This window comes from Dama dama, chromosome 5, assembly GCF_033118175.1.
Source record: "Dama dama isolate Ldn47 chromosome 5, ASM3311817v1, whole genome shotgun sequence".
NCBI lineage: Eukaryota > Metazoa > Chordata > Mammalia > Artiodactyla > Cervidae > Dama > Dama dama.
Window position 1 is genome coordinate 52,023,853 of NC_083685.1, and position 12,030 is coordinate 52,035,882.

A 12,030-nucleotide genomic window follows, 5' to 3' on the forward strand; every position below is an offset into this window, starting at 1 on the left:
TGGGACAGATTGAGGGAAGGAGAAGGGGACGACAGAGGATGAGATGGTTGCATGGCATCACTGACTCAATGGACATGGGTTTGGGTGGACTCCGGCAGTTGGTGATGGACAGGGAGGCCTGGCATGCTGCGGTTCATGGGGTCGCAAAGAGTTGGACATGACTGAGCAACTGAACTGAACTGAAGTACTCATTTTACAAAAGGGTTTTTTGTTAGTCATGAGGCTCTGATGTCACCATGAAAGGATTTATTGCTTCTCTAGATATGAGGAGATGCAAGGGTTGAGATAACAAAATCTGTTCCTAAAAATATGCAACTATCTAAAGACCTGTCCCTCCAGATTCCCTGGAGCACAGAGGGCCTCATCCCACCCTGAACTCCCTCAGGGGTTGTTGAAGGTCAACAGCTATAGCAGCATGGGCTTCAATCTCATATAGGCAGATGGTAAATGCCTTTGTTGTTCAGTTGTTGGCAATGCTCTTGGTAAGTGCCAATTTGTAGTTGACAGTAGATTCATAGTTGCCCAGGAATGGGGAATTTGCAGAGAAATGCAGAGTGACAGCTAATATCTACAGATTTCCCTTTTAGGGTTATAAAAATGTTTTAAAATGGACTTTCCTGATGGTTGCACAATTCTATGTGTCTGCTAAATCGCTTCAGTCATGTCTCTTTGTGACACCATGGACTGTAGCCCGCCAGGCTCTCTGTCCATGAGATTTTCCAGGCAAGAACACTGAAATGGGTTGCCATTTCCTTCTCCAGGGAACTTTCCCACCCAGGGATCGAACCCAAGTCTCTTTATGTCTCCTGTATTAGTAGGCAGATCTTTACCATTAGCGCCACCTGGGAAGCCCAATTCCACAAATGTGTTCAAAAGCACGGAATTGTTCACTTTAAATGGGTGAACTATACTGTATATGGAGGGCTTTCTTGGTGACTCAGAGGTTAAACTGTCTGCCTGCAATGCAGGAGACCTGGGTTCGATCCCTGGTCAGGAAGATCCCCTGGAGAAGGAAATGGCAAACCACTCCAGTATTCTTGCCTGGAGAATCCCATGGACGGAGGAGCCTGGTGGGCTACAGTCCACAGGGTTGCAAAGAGTCAGACACGACTGAGCAACTTCACTTTCTTTCACTTTATACTGTATATGAATTATAGCTCAATAAAGTTGTTAAAAAAGAGAGTGTTAGGTAGTTAGAATAGGGAATAGGAGTCCAAAATGGCGGTGGCTAAAAGACAAGGAAGGGAAAAGCCCGAGAAAATAGAACAAAGGAAGATCGGAGAACCAGAGTGAGGACTTCCAGTAGAACAGCGCTCCTGGCTGAGCCCAATTTGCATAGGGCAGGCCCAGGGGGAAGAAAACACATAAAAGGAGGAGCCAAGTGCATCCACTCTCTCTCTCCCCCACGTGCAAACTCTCTTTCTCTCTCTTTCTCTACCCCCCTACCCCCCACGCGCTGGCGCACTCCTCCACTCTCTTCTCTTCTTCAAGGATGGATTCTCCTGCTGTCTTCTAAATAAAAGAGAGCTGTAACACTGATTTGTCTAAGAGCTATGACATGGTTTGTCCAAGACCCGAGAGCTGTGACGCGCCGAGGGCTTTAATGTCTGCCGCTCCAAATCATTGTTGTGATGAGACAAGAACCCAGGAGCATACATTCACCTGAAAGAAAGCCAATATATCTTTTTGTTTATATTTTCAAGCAGATGTCCAAATAATAAGTTAACAATTTTTCACTGTTTCCTCTTTCCATCAAGGCTCTCGGACAGCTTTGTTGTTTTTTGTTTTTTTTTTTAACAGCCTGTATTGCAGAATTAAATCTTGAATCATAAGGCTCTGGTTGGATTCTCAAGGGCTTGGTTTCCTAAAAAGTCAGGAAACCTAACTCCCAATCCCTGCCTAGTGATTAAACCAAGTGGGGAAGACTTTCTGTTCCCCATTTCCTGTAGGCAAGACTACAGCCTCCATGACCTTCCCTGAGTTCCAAAGGGCCAATTCAAACAGTTGCTAACCAAGGGATCAGCAGCCAAGAATCATCTGAGGCAAGATTATAGGGACTAGAAAAACTCATCAAGATTAGAAGAAGTGAAGTGAAGTGAAGTGAAGTGAAGTCGCTCAGTCGTGTCTGACTCTTTGCGACCCCGTGGACTATAACCTACCAGAGTCCTCCAACCATGGGATTCTCCAAGCAAGAATGCTGGAATGGGTTGCCATTTCCTTCTCCAGGGGATCTTCCTGACCCAGGGATTGAACCCAGCATTGCAGGCTTTACCCTCTGAGCCACTGGGGAAGCCATCAAGATTAGAAAACAGATCATTTGATTAAAGGAGTCCATGCCCTAATCCCACCCTAATCTTGTCAGAGACCCCACCTTCAAACCATAGTTATAAAACTCCTCATCAAATCTTCTTGGATTGGGACACATGGTTTTCCAAGGCAGGCGTTCACTGTGTCCCCCTCTGCCTGACAAATAAAGCTATTCTTTCCTACTTCACCCAAAACTTTCTTCAAGATTTGATTTGAAATTGGTGTATAGAGGCCAAGCTTTTGATAACAGTTATTACCAAACTAACACTATTGGTCTCAGTTTTCTCAATGGTAAGTAAAAATGATTGAGCAGATGGTCTCTAAAGGTCCTTCCTTGTGACACTAAAAGAGCCTCAGTCCCATCAGTAGAAGTAATGTTGGTTCTATTTACCTCTACAGAGCCAAGCAATCAAAATCTTATGTGATTTCAATTTACTTTTCAATTTACTTATCAGGGCCAATTATGAAAAAAACTTCTGGGGGCACAGTGGTAAAGAATCTGCGAATTGCAAGACATGCAGTTTCAATTCCCTGCAGAAGAAGATGGTAACCCACTCCAGTATTCTTGCCTGGAAACCTCTACGGATGGAGAAGCCTGGCAGGCTGTACAGTCCATAGGGTCACAAAGAGCTGGTCATGACTGACCAGGAGCGCTATCAGGACTTTGTATTTAAAGTAGAAACCACAGAAGCATAACACTGTGAGTTCAGCATTTGTGGAGGCTGATTACTTAGTACTCACATTAGAATCAAGTAAATCAAGTAGTTGTGCTAACTTCTAATTTTTAACCAGTTTATAGATGACCAATCAAGAAAGTTTGTAAAATGTATCCAAATAGTGTTGCAGGGAAGAGCCAGTTCTGACCATGCTGGATCAGTTTCTTTGACTTTAACCTTTGCTTTTTGTTGCTTTTGTTACTATAATCATACATAATGTCCTGCCTCAGATGCCCCTCTGCTTGTTAAACTGAAGTGCCTTTGTTCAGCTCACAGAGAGAAAAATCTGACCCTACCTACCTGTGAAAAGAGGATATTAACACTTCCCATTTTGCAAGACTGATGGCCCTTATTACTTTACTTCCTCCTTGTCTCTCCCTCTCCATTCTGCCTTTTTACTTCAGTTCCTCACCACTTTTCTCTCTGGTTCTATAAAAGAACCTGGCATCCAGACCCCTACCAGATGGTGTCTTGCGTCATAGTTTTTTCTTCATTTAATACTATAAGCGCATCTCCATATCATCGGGTAGTTTTTATTATTTAATGCCAGTAGTAGTGTCATGATGTATTTAACCATTATCCTATCTTTGATAGACTGGTTCCCATTTTCCCCTATCTTCAGTAATGAGGGAAAAGGATTAATACCTTCATATAGAAAGCATTCTGGTATTTAGGGTTACTTCCTTGAATTAGATTCTGTTTCATAGGAAGTAAAGTGAATGCACCGTACGAGAAAACTATTTCATAGCATTTCCCCCAAAAATTGTACCAATTTATATTCATATTGAGAGTGATAAAGTTAACTTGTATACTGAGACCCACAAAATGGAGGCCAACCCAGTGCTCCCACACATCACAAATCTAAACCTAAGTCAGCCTGCACTTACCCGAAACACCTCACTGTCAAAGAAACGGATCAGACACCAATCACTGTCCTTCAACTCAGCTCAGCTCACCTTAACCTAGAAAACAGGACTTGCCAGCCTTACAAGGAGATCTCCAACCTCCAGCCTAATCATGCCCTGTTCCCATTGGCTCTTTCTAAACCTCTGTACAACCTCTGCCCAAAATCCCTCTGGAAGAGGGTCCCACTGCTTGTGAAGGGCTGTCATCCCCCAACCCATGGATTGTTTTCCCTTGAATAGAGGATATCAAACCTATAACCCAATGGTTTTAGTTTGATCATTTGGGAGTGCGCTACCAAGCATGATTAAGACCTGAAATTTTTGTTACATCTTCATCACTGAAGTACTTATTTATTGTTCCTTGTCTGTATAACCCTGTTAGAATACAAGCTCCTCAAGGGCAGGAATCTTGGTTTACTGATATATCTCAAGCATCTAAACAGTGCCTGGAATCTAAGAGACATTAAAATATTTGTTTCAAGAACAAATAAAGGACTTCCCTGGTGGCCTAGTGGTTAGGAATCCGCCTGCCGATGCAAGGAACATGGGTTCCATCCCCGGTCCAGGAAGTTTCCACATATGGTAGGGCAACTAAGCCCATGCACCACAACTACGGAAACCTGCAGTGAGGAGCCCCCAGAGTGAGAAGCCCCAGCACCACACGGGAGAGCAGCCCCACTCACCACAAGCAGAGGGAGCCCAGGTGCAGCACCCATGGCCCAGCGCAGCCATAAATAAATATATATATTTTAAATCTCAAGTATGATTATGAACTTATCTATTTTAAGAAAAGAATGAATGAAATAGGAAAAAGTTTGTTTTTTTAATCATTATTATGTCCGTCCCAATGGCAAGATTTCATAGCAGGTTGCAACAGAAATGTCAGGTAAATACGTCCCCATGTCCATCTCATGCTCTGATATTACTTATCCTGACACAGTTTAAGGCTGAGTCATTTATTGCATGCCTACTTCAGATATAAAAGTTGTATACCTTCCTTCTAATATGTAAGAGAAACAGCGAGTTGCCAACCTGGTTTCACTTTCTCTTTCTTTCTTGAAGACCATATATTCAACAAGAAGACCACATTTCTAAGCTCCCTTGAGGATAGGTTGCTCAGATAATTAATAAGATACATATGGAAACTGTTGGAAGTCCTTCTAAAAAAGATCTTTGAAATGGGAACAAACAGTTGATGTGGTTCCTTGCCTTCCTTCTTTTTCTTCCTGTCTAGAATGCAGACATCATAGTTCCAACAGCCCTGTCTTTTGCCTCATTGTAATGAGGCAAATTTAAGGGTGGAATCTCTGCTCAGTGGATGACAGAGCAGAAAAATACATGGAGTCAGAATCTCTGGTGATGTGGAGACATCATGCCAACCCTGGTCTGCCAGCCCCTATGCTATTTTACAGAAGGAAAAAATAAAGCTCTGTCTTGTTTTAAGCCACAGTTATTTCAGGTTTCTTATCAGCTAACTACAATTCCTAACTACAATAATCGTCATTTTTCTTAAAGCTCTGAAGATTTCAGTAGTACAATAAATGTTCTTTTAAAACAGCAAGGAATCTTTTTCTTTATATACTTATCTTTTAAATAATAAGATATATACTTTTTATTCTGAGCTAATTGCTATAGGAGAGCAAACTTTGCCACCCCAAAATGTATCACTCTGGCCTGAGGATTAATTTAAGCTGATTATTTTGTGTGTGTATGATTTTTAAAAGCCACTTTATTGAGATACAGTTTACAGCTCATAGAACGCACTGTTTAAATACATAATTTACTGGTAAGCTGATTATTTTAAGAAACAGAAGTCTCTCTTTTTACCTCTCCCTTAGCTGCCCAAAGAACTTAGAAAAAAGGCTTATTGGAATAGAACTATCAGCAGAGATGCCTGCAAGGAATGTGGGCTAGGTGTGAAATAGGAGGGAAGGGAGCAGGGCACAACCTCTAAAAGAATGACACAGCCCTTGAGGATATGACATAAACTGGTCAGAACAAAGTCCAAGATGGGGGAAGATTTGGCTTCCCATGGAACTTGAACCTTATTGTATGCTCACTGTAATACATAAGCATCTACGTGACAGACCTACAGGAGCATGACATTTCCAAAGGGAAAGTGAAGTCACTCAGTCTGTCTCTTTGCGACCCCATGGACTGTAGCCCACCAGGCTCCTCCCTCCATGGGATTCTCCAGGCAAAAAGACTGCAGTGGTTTGCATTTTCCTTCGCCAGGGTATCTTTCCAACCCAGGGATCGAACCCTGGTCTCCAGCAGTGTAGGCAGACGCTTTAACTGCTAAAAAGTCAAAAAGTGAGAGGTGGCTCAATTCCTGGAAATGTCTGACCCTTCCCCAAAAGAGTTGAAATAGACACAGAGTTCTCTTGTGGTGGTAACTCCCCCATTCCATGGCAAGCAATAAGTTCAGTTTTATCTCATTGGTGATATTTGGGGGCTAGCGTTTGATACATACAAAAGAATTATTAGAGCAAGACCTGTGAAAACATGGCAGTAGCCTGAAGGAGGCTGAAACAGCCCTCATTCTGCAGAATGCTCTGCGTCTAAGCCGGATGAAGGGTAAGAGGAAAGGGAGAGAGAGGAAGGGAGGGAGGAAGGAAGAAGAAAAAGGAAGGGAAGGGAGGAGTGTAAGCAGATAAGGGGTCCCGGGAGAAAGAGAACCAGGCATGGCTTTCTTGACATAAGAGACGCTGGTTTTGGCCTAAACCATTTTGTGATTTTGTGATCTAAGCCTGGTCACAATGCTTGCCCTTGAACTGGTCTCAATAATTAATGATCTAAAGAGGACAAAATAATTCAGGAACAGAGAAAAAGCAAGTCAAACAACAGTACAGTGCTAAAAGAGTCCAGAGTTCCTCCTCAAGGGATATACTTAAAAATATATCTTTGCGTTCTGCAGGAACTGCGGCCCCCTTACCCAGGTGGAGGGTAGTAAGACAGTGTGGACCCTGCTGACGTCTGTCAACTAAAGCTTGTGTTAAGGGAACCACTGACCGAAACTGCCCACCCTGGCTAGGCACCACAGTAACCATGTGTATGAATTATTTTACAACAGGGAGTGAGAGAGGGAGGGAGGAAGGTCCTGGTATGGAAACCAGAACCAACAAGCTTCCACCAACCAGAAGAAAGTCAAAATGACAGAGGACACCCAGCCCATATGTCCTGCCAACCTCCCAGAATCATCCTCACTGGAATCCATCCTGGTTGAGCAATGCGTGGGCCACCACGAAGGACCTGAGTCAGAATGACTGAGCAGAGACAACCCAGAATCTAACCCCATAGCCATAAAACCCTAGACAGCATGGCTGATTCATGTCAATGTATGACAAAACCCACTGCAATGTTGTGAAGTAATTAGCCTCCAACTAATAAAAATAAATGGAAAAAAAAAACAAACCCTAGACAGCAAGCCACAGGGCAGAGCAGTTCTCCTGGGTTCCCTTATCCTGCTGCCCTCTGCCCAGGCACTCCTTTCCAATAGCCTCTCTTTGTCAGTAGTTTCTCCTCAGACAGTTCATTTGCAAGTGTCAGACAGGCCCACTCTCAGTGCTAGAAGGCATCTCCCTTCCTGCAACACTCGGACTTGTGGACCTTTGCCCTAGTTCTATGCTGAATTCTCTCTGCTTCAGCCCCTTCGTGAATATGCATGTACCCTTAGCTTAGAGCTTTCCCAACTCTGCTGTTCAGGGCACCACTGCTTTGGGAAAGATCCTGGTGCTCCCCTCACTTGCTGCAAGTAATAATAAATCCTTCTTCTCCTGATCTGTGGCTTGGTTGTGTCTACTGGCTCGACACCCACAGAAAGGCAAAACCAGTTTGGGGGTAACAAGACCATAGGTAACAGTGCAGTTATGAGAGTCTGGTAACTGGGAGCTCAACCTGGTGCTGTGACAACCTAGGGAGAGTGGTTGGAGGAAGGTTCGAGAGAGAGGGGATCTATGTATACTTATGGCTGATTCACACTGTCGTATGGCAAAACCCAACACAAGATTGTAAAGCAATTATCCTCCAATATATTACCAAAAAGAGAGAGAGAGAGAGAGAGAGAGAGAGAGAGCTTGCTAAGGCCGTGGGAGTTCCCCAGCCAAATTCGCCCCTCAGAGTAGTCCTCTGTCTCACAGCACTCGCCTCAGGGTCCCCAGTGTGCTCAGCTGTGGGCTGGGAACACTTCTGTGAGAACCAACACTCCGGCTCCACGACAGCGATGCGTTGTCAGAGCAGAGCCTCTGAGGGCATAGGTCAATTTTATCTTTGCAGTCCCAGTGAGAGGTCTGAGAGCCACATTCTCCTGGCTCAGGACACCTGATGAACCTCTGAAAAGACACCTGGCACAGTGTTCAGTTCAGTCGCTCAGTCGTGTCGGACTCTTTGCGACCTCATGAACCGCAGCACACCAGGCCTCCCTGTCCATCACCAACTCCCGGAGTTCACTCAAACCCATGTCCATTGAGTCGGTGATGCCATCCAGCCGTCTCATCCTCTGTCGTCCCCTTCTCCTGCCCTCAATCTTTCCCAGCATCAGGGTCTTTTCCCTTCTGAGAAAAGGGTTATAAAAAACTCCAATAGTCTAATATAAAATTTTGTTCTTTAATAATTATAAAAATAGAGCTGAAGCAACTGGGATTTTTCTGCATTTTAAAATATGCTAAAGGTGATATCACTTCAGATATTAAAAAGTGAAGAATCATTTCTAGTAAAGAATTAGAGTCCTCATTACTTTTTTTTCTTTCGACTACTTGTTGACTGATATATTTCCAGTTTTGGACAGTGCATATATGTATGTGTGTGCTTAGTCACTCAACTGTGTCCAACTCTCTGTGACCCCATGGACTGTAGCCCACCAGACTCCTCTGTCCATGAGATTTCAAGACCAGAACAGTGGAGTGGGGTGCCATTTCCTTCTCCAGGGGATCTTCCCGACCCAGGGATCAAACCCATGTGTCTTCTGCATTGGCAGGTGGATTCTTTATCACTGTTACCACCTGGGAAACCCTTGGACAGTGCTATGGACTGAAATGTGCCCCCCAGCCACCCACTCCAAATTCATATTTTGAAGCCCTAACCCCTAATATGATGTTTGGAGATCAGGTTTTCAAGAAGGTAGCTAAAGTTAAATGAGGTCATAAAGGTAGACCCCTAGTCCAATAGGACAGATGGCCTCATAAGAAGAGGAAGAGAGAGATTTCTCTTCTCCTCATGCCCACATATGTATAAACATATGTGTATTTGTGTGTATATGTGCATATCTATATATGTGTGTATATGTATGTACATGTGTATATATAGCTGCACTTCAGCCATTAACAAAAGAACTAGAACTGCAGAAATTCTCAATAGGAGAAAAACTAACTTCTGTCTTTCTTGGCTCCTTTTCCTCAACTTATAATTTGAGGTTCCTGCAATCTTCAGAGAAAAAGAAGACTCACCTGGTTCCTTAAGGCATTGTTCTTTCATGGGTCTCCTGCTTTCCAGCCCCACTGACCACTGCAATCTGGTTTCCACCACCATGTAACGGTTCGCATGAAGAGCCTTCTAATTGTCACATCCAAAGGATTCACTTGCTGCCTTGACCTCTCGGCAGCATTCATCACTGTTCTATTCTGGCAGCTTTAGGTTCCCTTACTTCCAAGATACCAACCTTCCTGTTTTCCCTCTCTGACCAGGTCTCAAGTCTCTTTCCCTTCCAACCATCCGTAAAGATGTATGTTTCATGGGAATTTAATCCTTAACACTTTTCTTCTCTCCCTCAAAAGACTTTTTGTGAGTAACCTCATTATCCATGAGTTTAACTCCTAGACTTTCAAAAGTGTCTGTCTCTGACTGCTCTATGAAGGCCCAGTCTTAGTTTATTTGCCTACAAAGTAACTCCACCTGGGTGTTCCACAGAGGCATCTCAATTATATGTTCCACCTGTTTTCCTTGTTTGTTACCATTATCTACCAAGGACTCTGTCCTCTCCTCCCTCACCCCCCATCATTTAACCTCAATGCTGTGGTTTCTGTCTCCTTCACAGTTCTCAAACCCATCTCTTTTCCACTACCTCTGCCCCAGTTTATTGGTTTGGGAGGTTGTGTGGTGGGAGAAACAATGATGTACATCAGAATCACCTCTGTGGTTTACTTTTCAAAGAAGCGTGCCTACCCTGGCCCTCCTCCAGAGGTTCTGAACCAACAAGTCCTCTTCCTCCCCACACTGTTCTTATTTTTCCCTGGTCTCCCATCCATCCTCCACACTGCTGACAGATGATCTTTCCAAAACTCAATCCTGAAAGTTGAACCTGTCTTTCAGAGGTTCCCCAGAACCTTCGGATAAAGTCCAGATTCCTCGGAAAACCCTTGACACTTTATTTCTTGCTCACAATTTCCACCTCATCTCCTGCCACTCCCTTACAGGCAGCCTGCACTCAAGGCTTATCAAAGGGTGGTACTTGCTGTTCCCGGAACATCCCTCCTTTCCTTCTTTTGCTGTCCTCAGTGGTTCTCCCTAAGCCTTTTCTGCCTGGAATTCACTTTGTTCAAAAAGCCTCTCCTGACTCCAACAGGCAGTGAGGCACTTCCTCTTCTGTTATTTCCACAGGACCTTGTTCAAATCATGATTCTATATTTATTATCGGATGACCATAAGTATTTCTATTTATACAATGTCTCACCCACCAAACTGTGAGCAAACTTTGTTCATTATTTATGTCTATCATGAAGACTGACACATAATATGCACTCAACAAATGTTTACTAAATGAATTTTTTTAAATTTTTATTTATCTTCGACTGCAACTAGGGTTTCGTCACTGTGCAAGGGCTGTCTCTAGTTGCCGTGAACTGGGGCTACTCTCAAGTAGTGGCGTGCTGGCTTCTCATTGCGGTGGCTTTTCTTGTTGCAGAGCACAGGCTCTAGGGCTTCAGAAGTTGTGGCACGTGGGATCAGTAGTTGCAGCTCCCAGGCTCCAGGGCACAGGCTCAGTAGTCGTAGCACCCGGGTTTACTTGCTCCCCGGTATCCCTGGCAACTTCCGGGACCAGGGATTGAACCTGTGTCTCCTGCATTGGCAGATGGACCTTTTATCACTGAGCCACCAGGGTTGGCTCCCGGTCAACCTGGGGATTTAACCACCAGCCCCCTAAATGAATTTGAAGCGAATAAAGTTTTAATTTATATTTTTCTGATTGTTTAAAGTATACAGTATTTAGCATATACCAAAAATAATGCTACTGACCCAGTTTCAGGAGAGCAGGCTCTTTGAATCCCTTTTAATAATGACAGTTTATATTCAAAGAGTACTTTTAATTTTTCAAAGCACTTTTATTCCAACACTTTATTATGGATATTTCCAAACATATGGAAAAGAAAAAGAACTGTGAGTGAATTCCCATAGACACTAGATTCTAATTCAACATTTTGCTATATTTGCAGAACACTTTTTATGGACTGGTTTGATCATCACCTTTTATTTGACCTAATGACTAAGGTATGACTTTCTATAGATAAAGAAAGTGAGACTAAGAGATTTAACGATTTGCCAAGGAGGGTGTCTCCCAGGAGTTATGATCAACCCTGTCAGCTGACACATCCACACCCTCTGGGTGTCGAATATATAACCCAGGTCTTAAAATTATTTGAATATCCTTAGTCATGAAAAGCTTCCAATTCCACAAGACACTAGACTCAGCAAAATCATGCGAAAACCAACAAGAAAACATTTCTAGGTCATAAATCATTCAGAGAGGAACCGAGTCTTGGGTATCTCTCCCACTCACCCCACTTCCTGTTCTGGTTAGTCATCACTTCCCGCCCAAGCTATCTGAGATGTTTCTTCCATTCATTCTTTTCCAGTACCAGATGCAAATCTAGAATATCTTTCATATCAGCTAGTCTACTCTCTTCTGCCTTTTCACACTCCCGAGACACCTGACCTCCAATGACAGCACGGCCCTAAGACATATCCTTGCCCAGCTTAACAAAACAGCTCACCCTTTTCTACCATGTTAAGTCTAATACAATCTGCCTTCCGCAGTATAACCTAGCCAAGCATCTGCCTTACTTCCTCGCTTCCATCCTACATAAGAGATGTTGCTGCAAAGATACCTA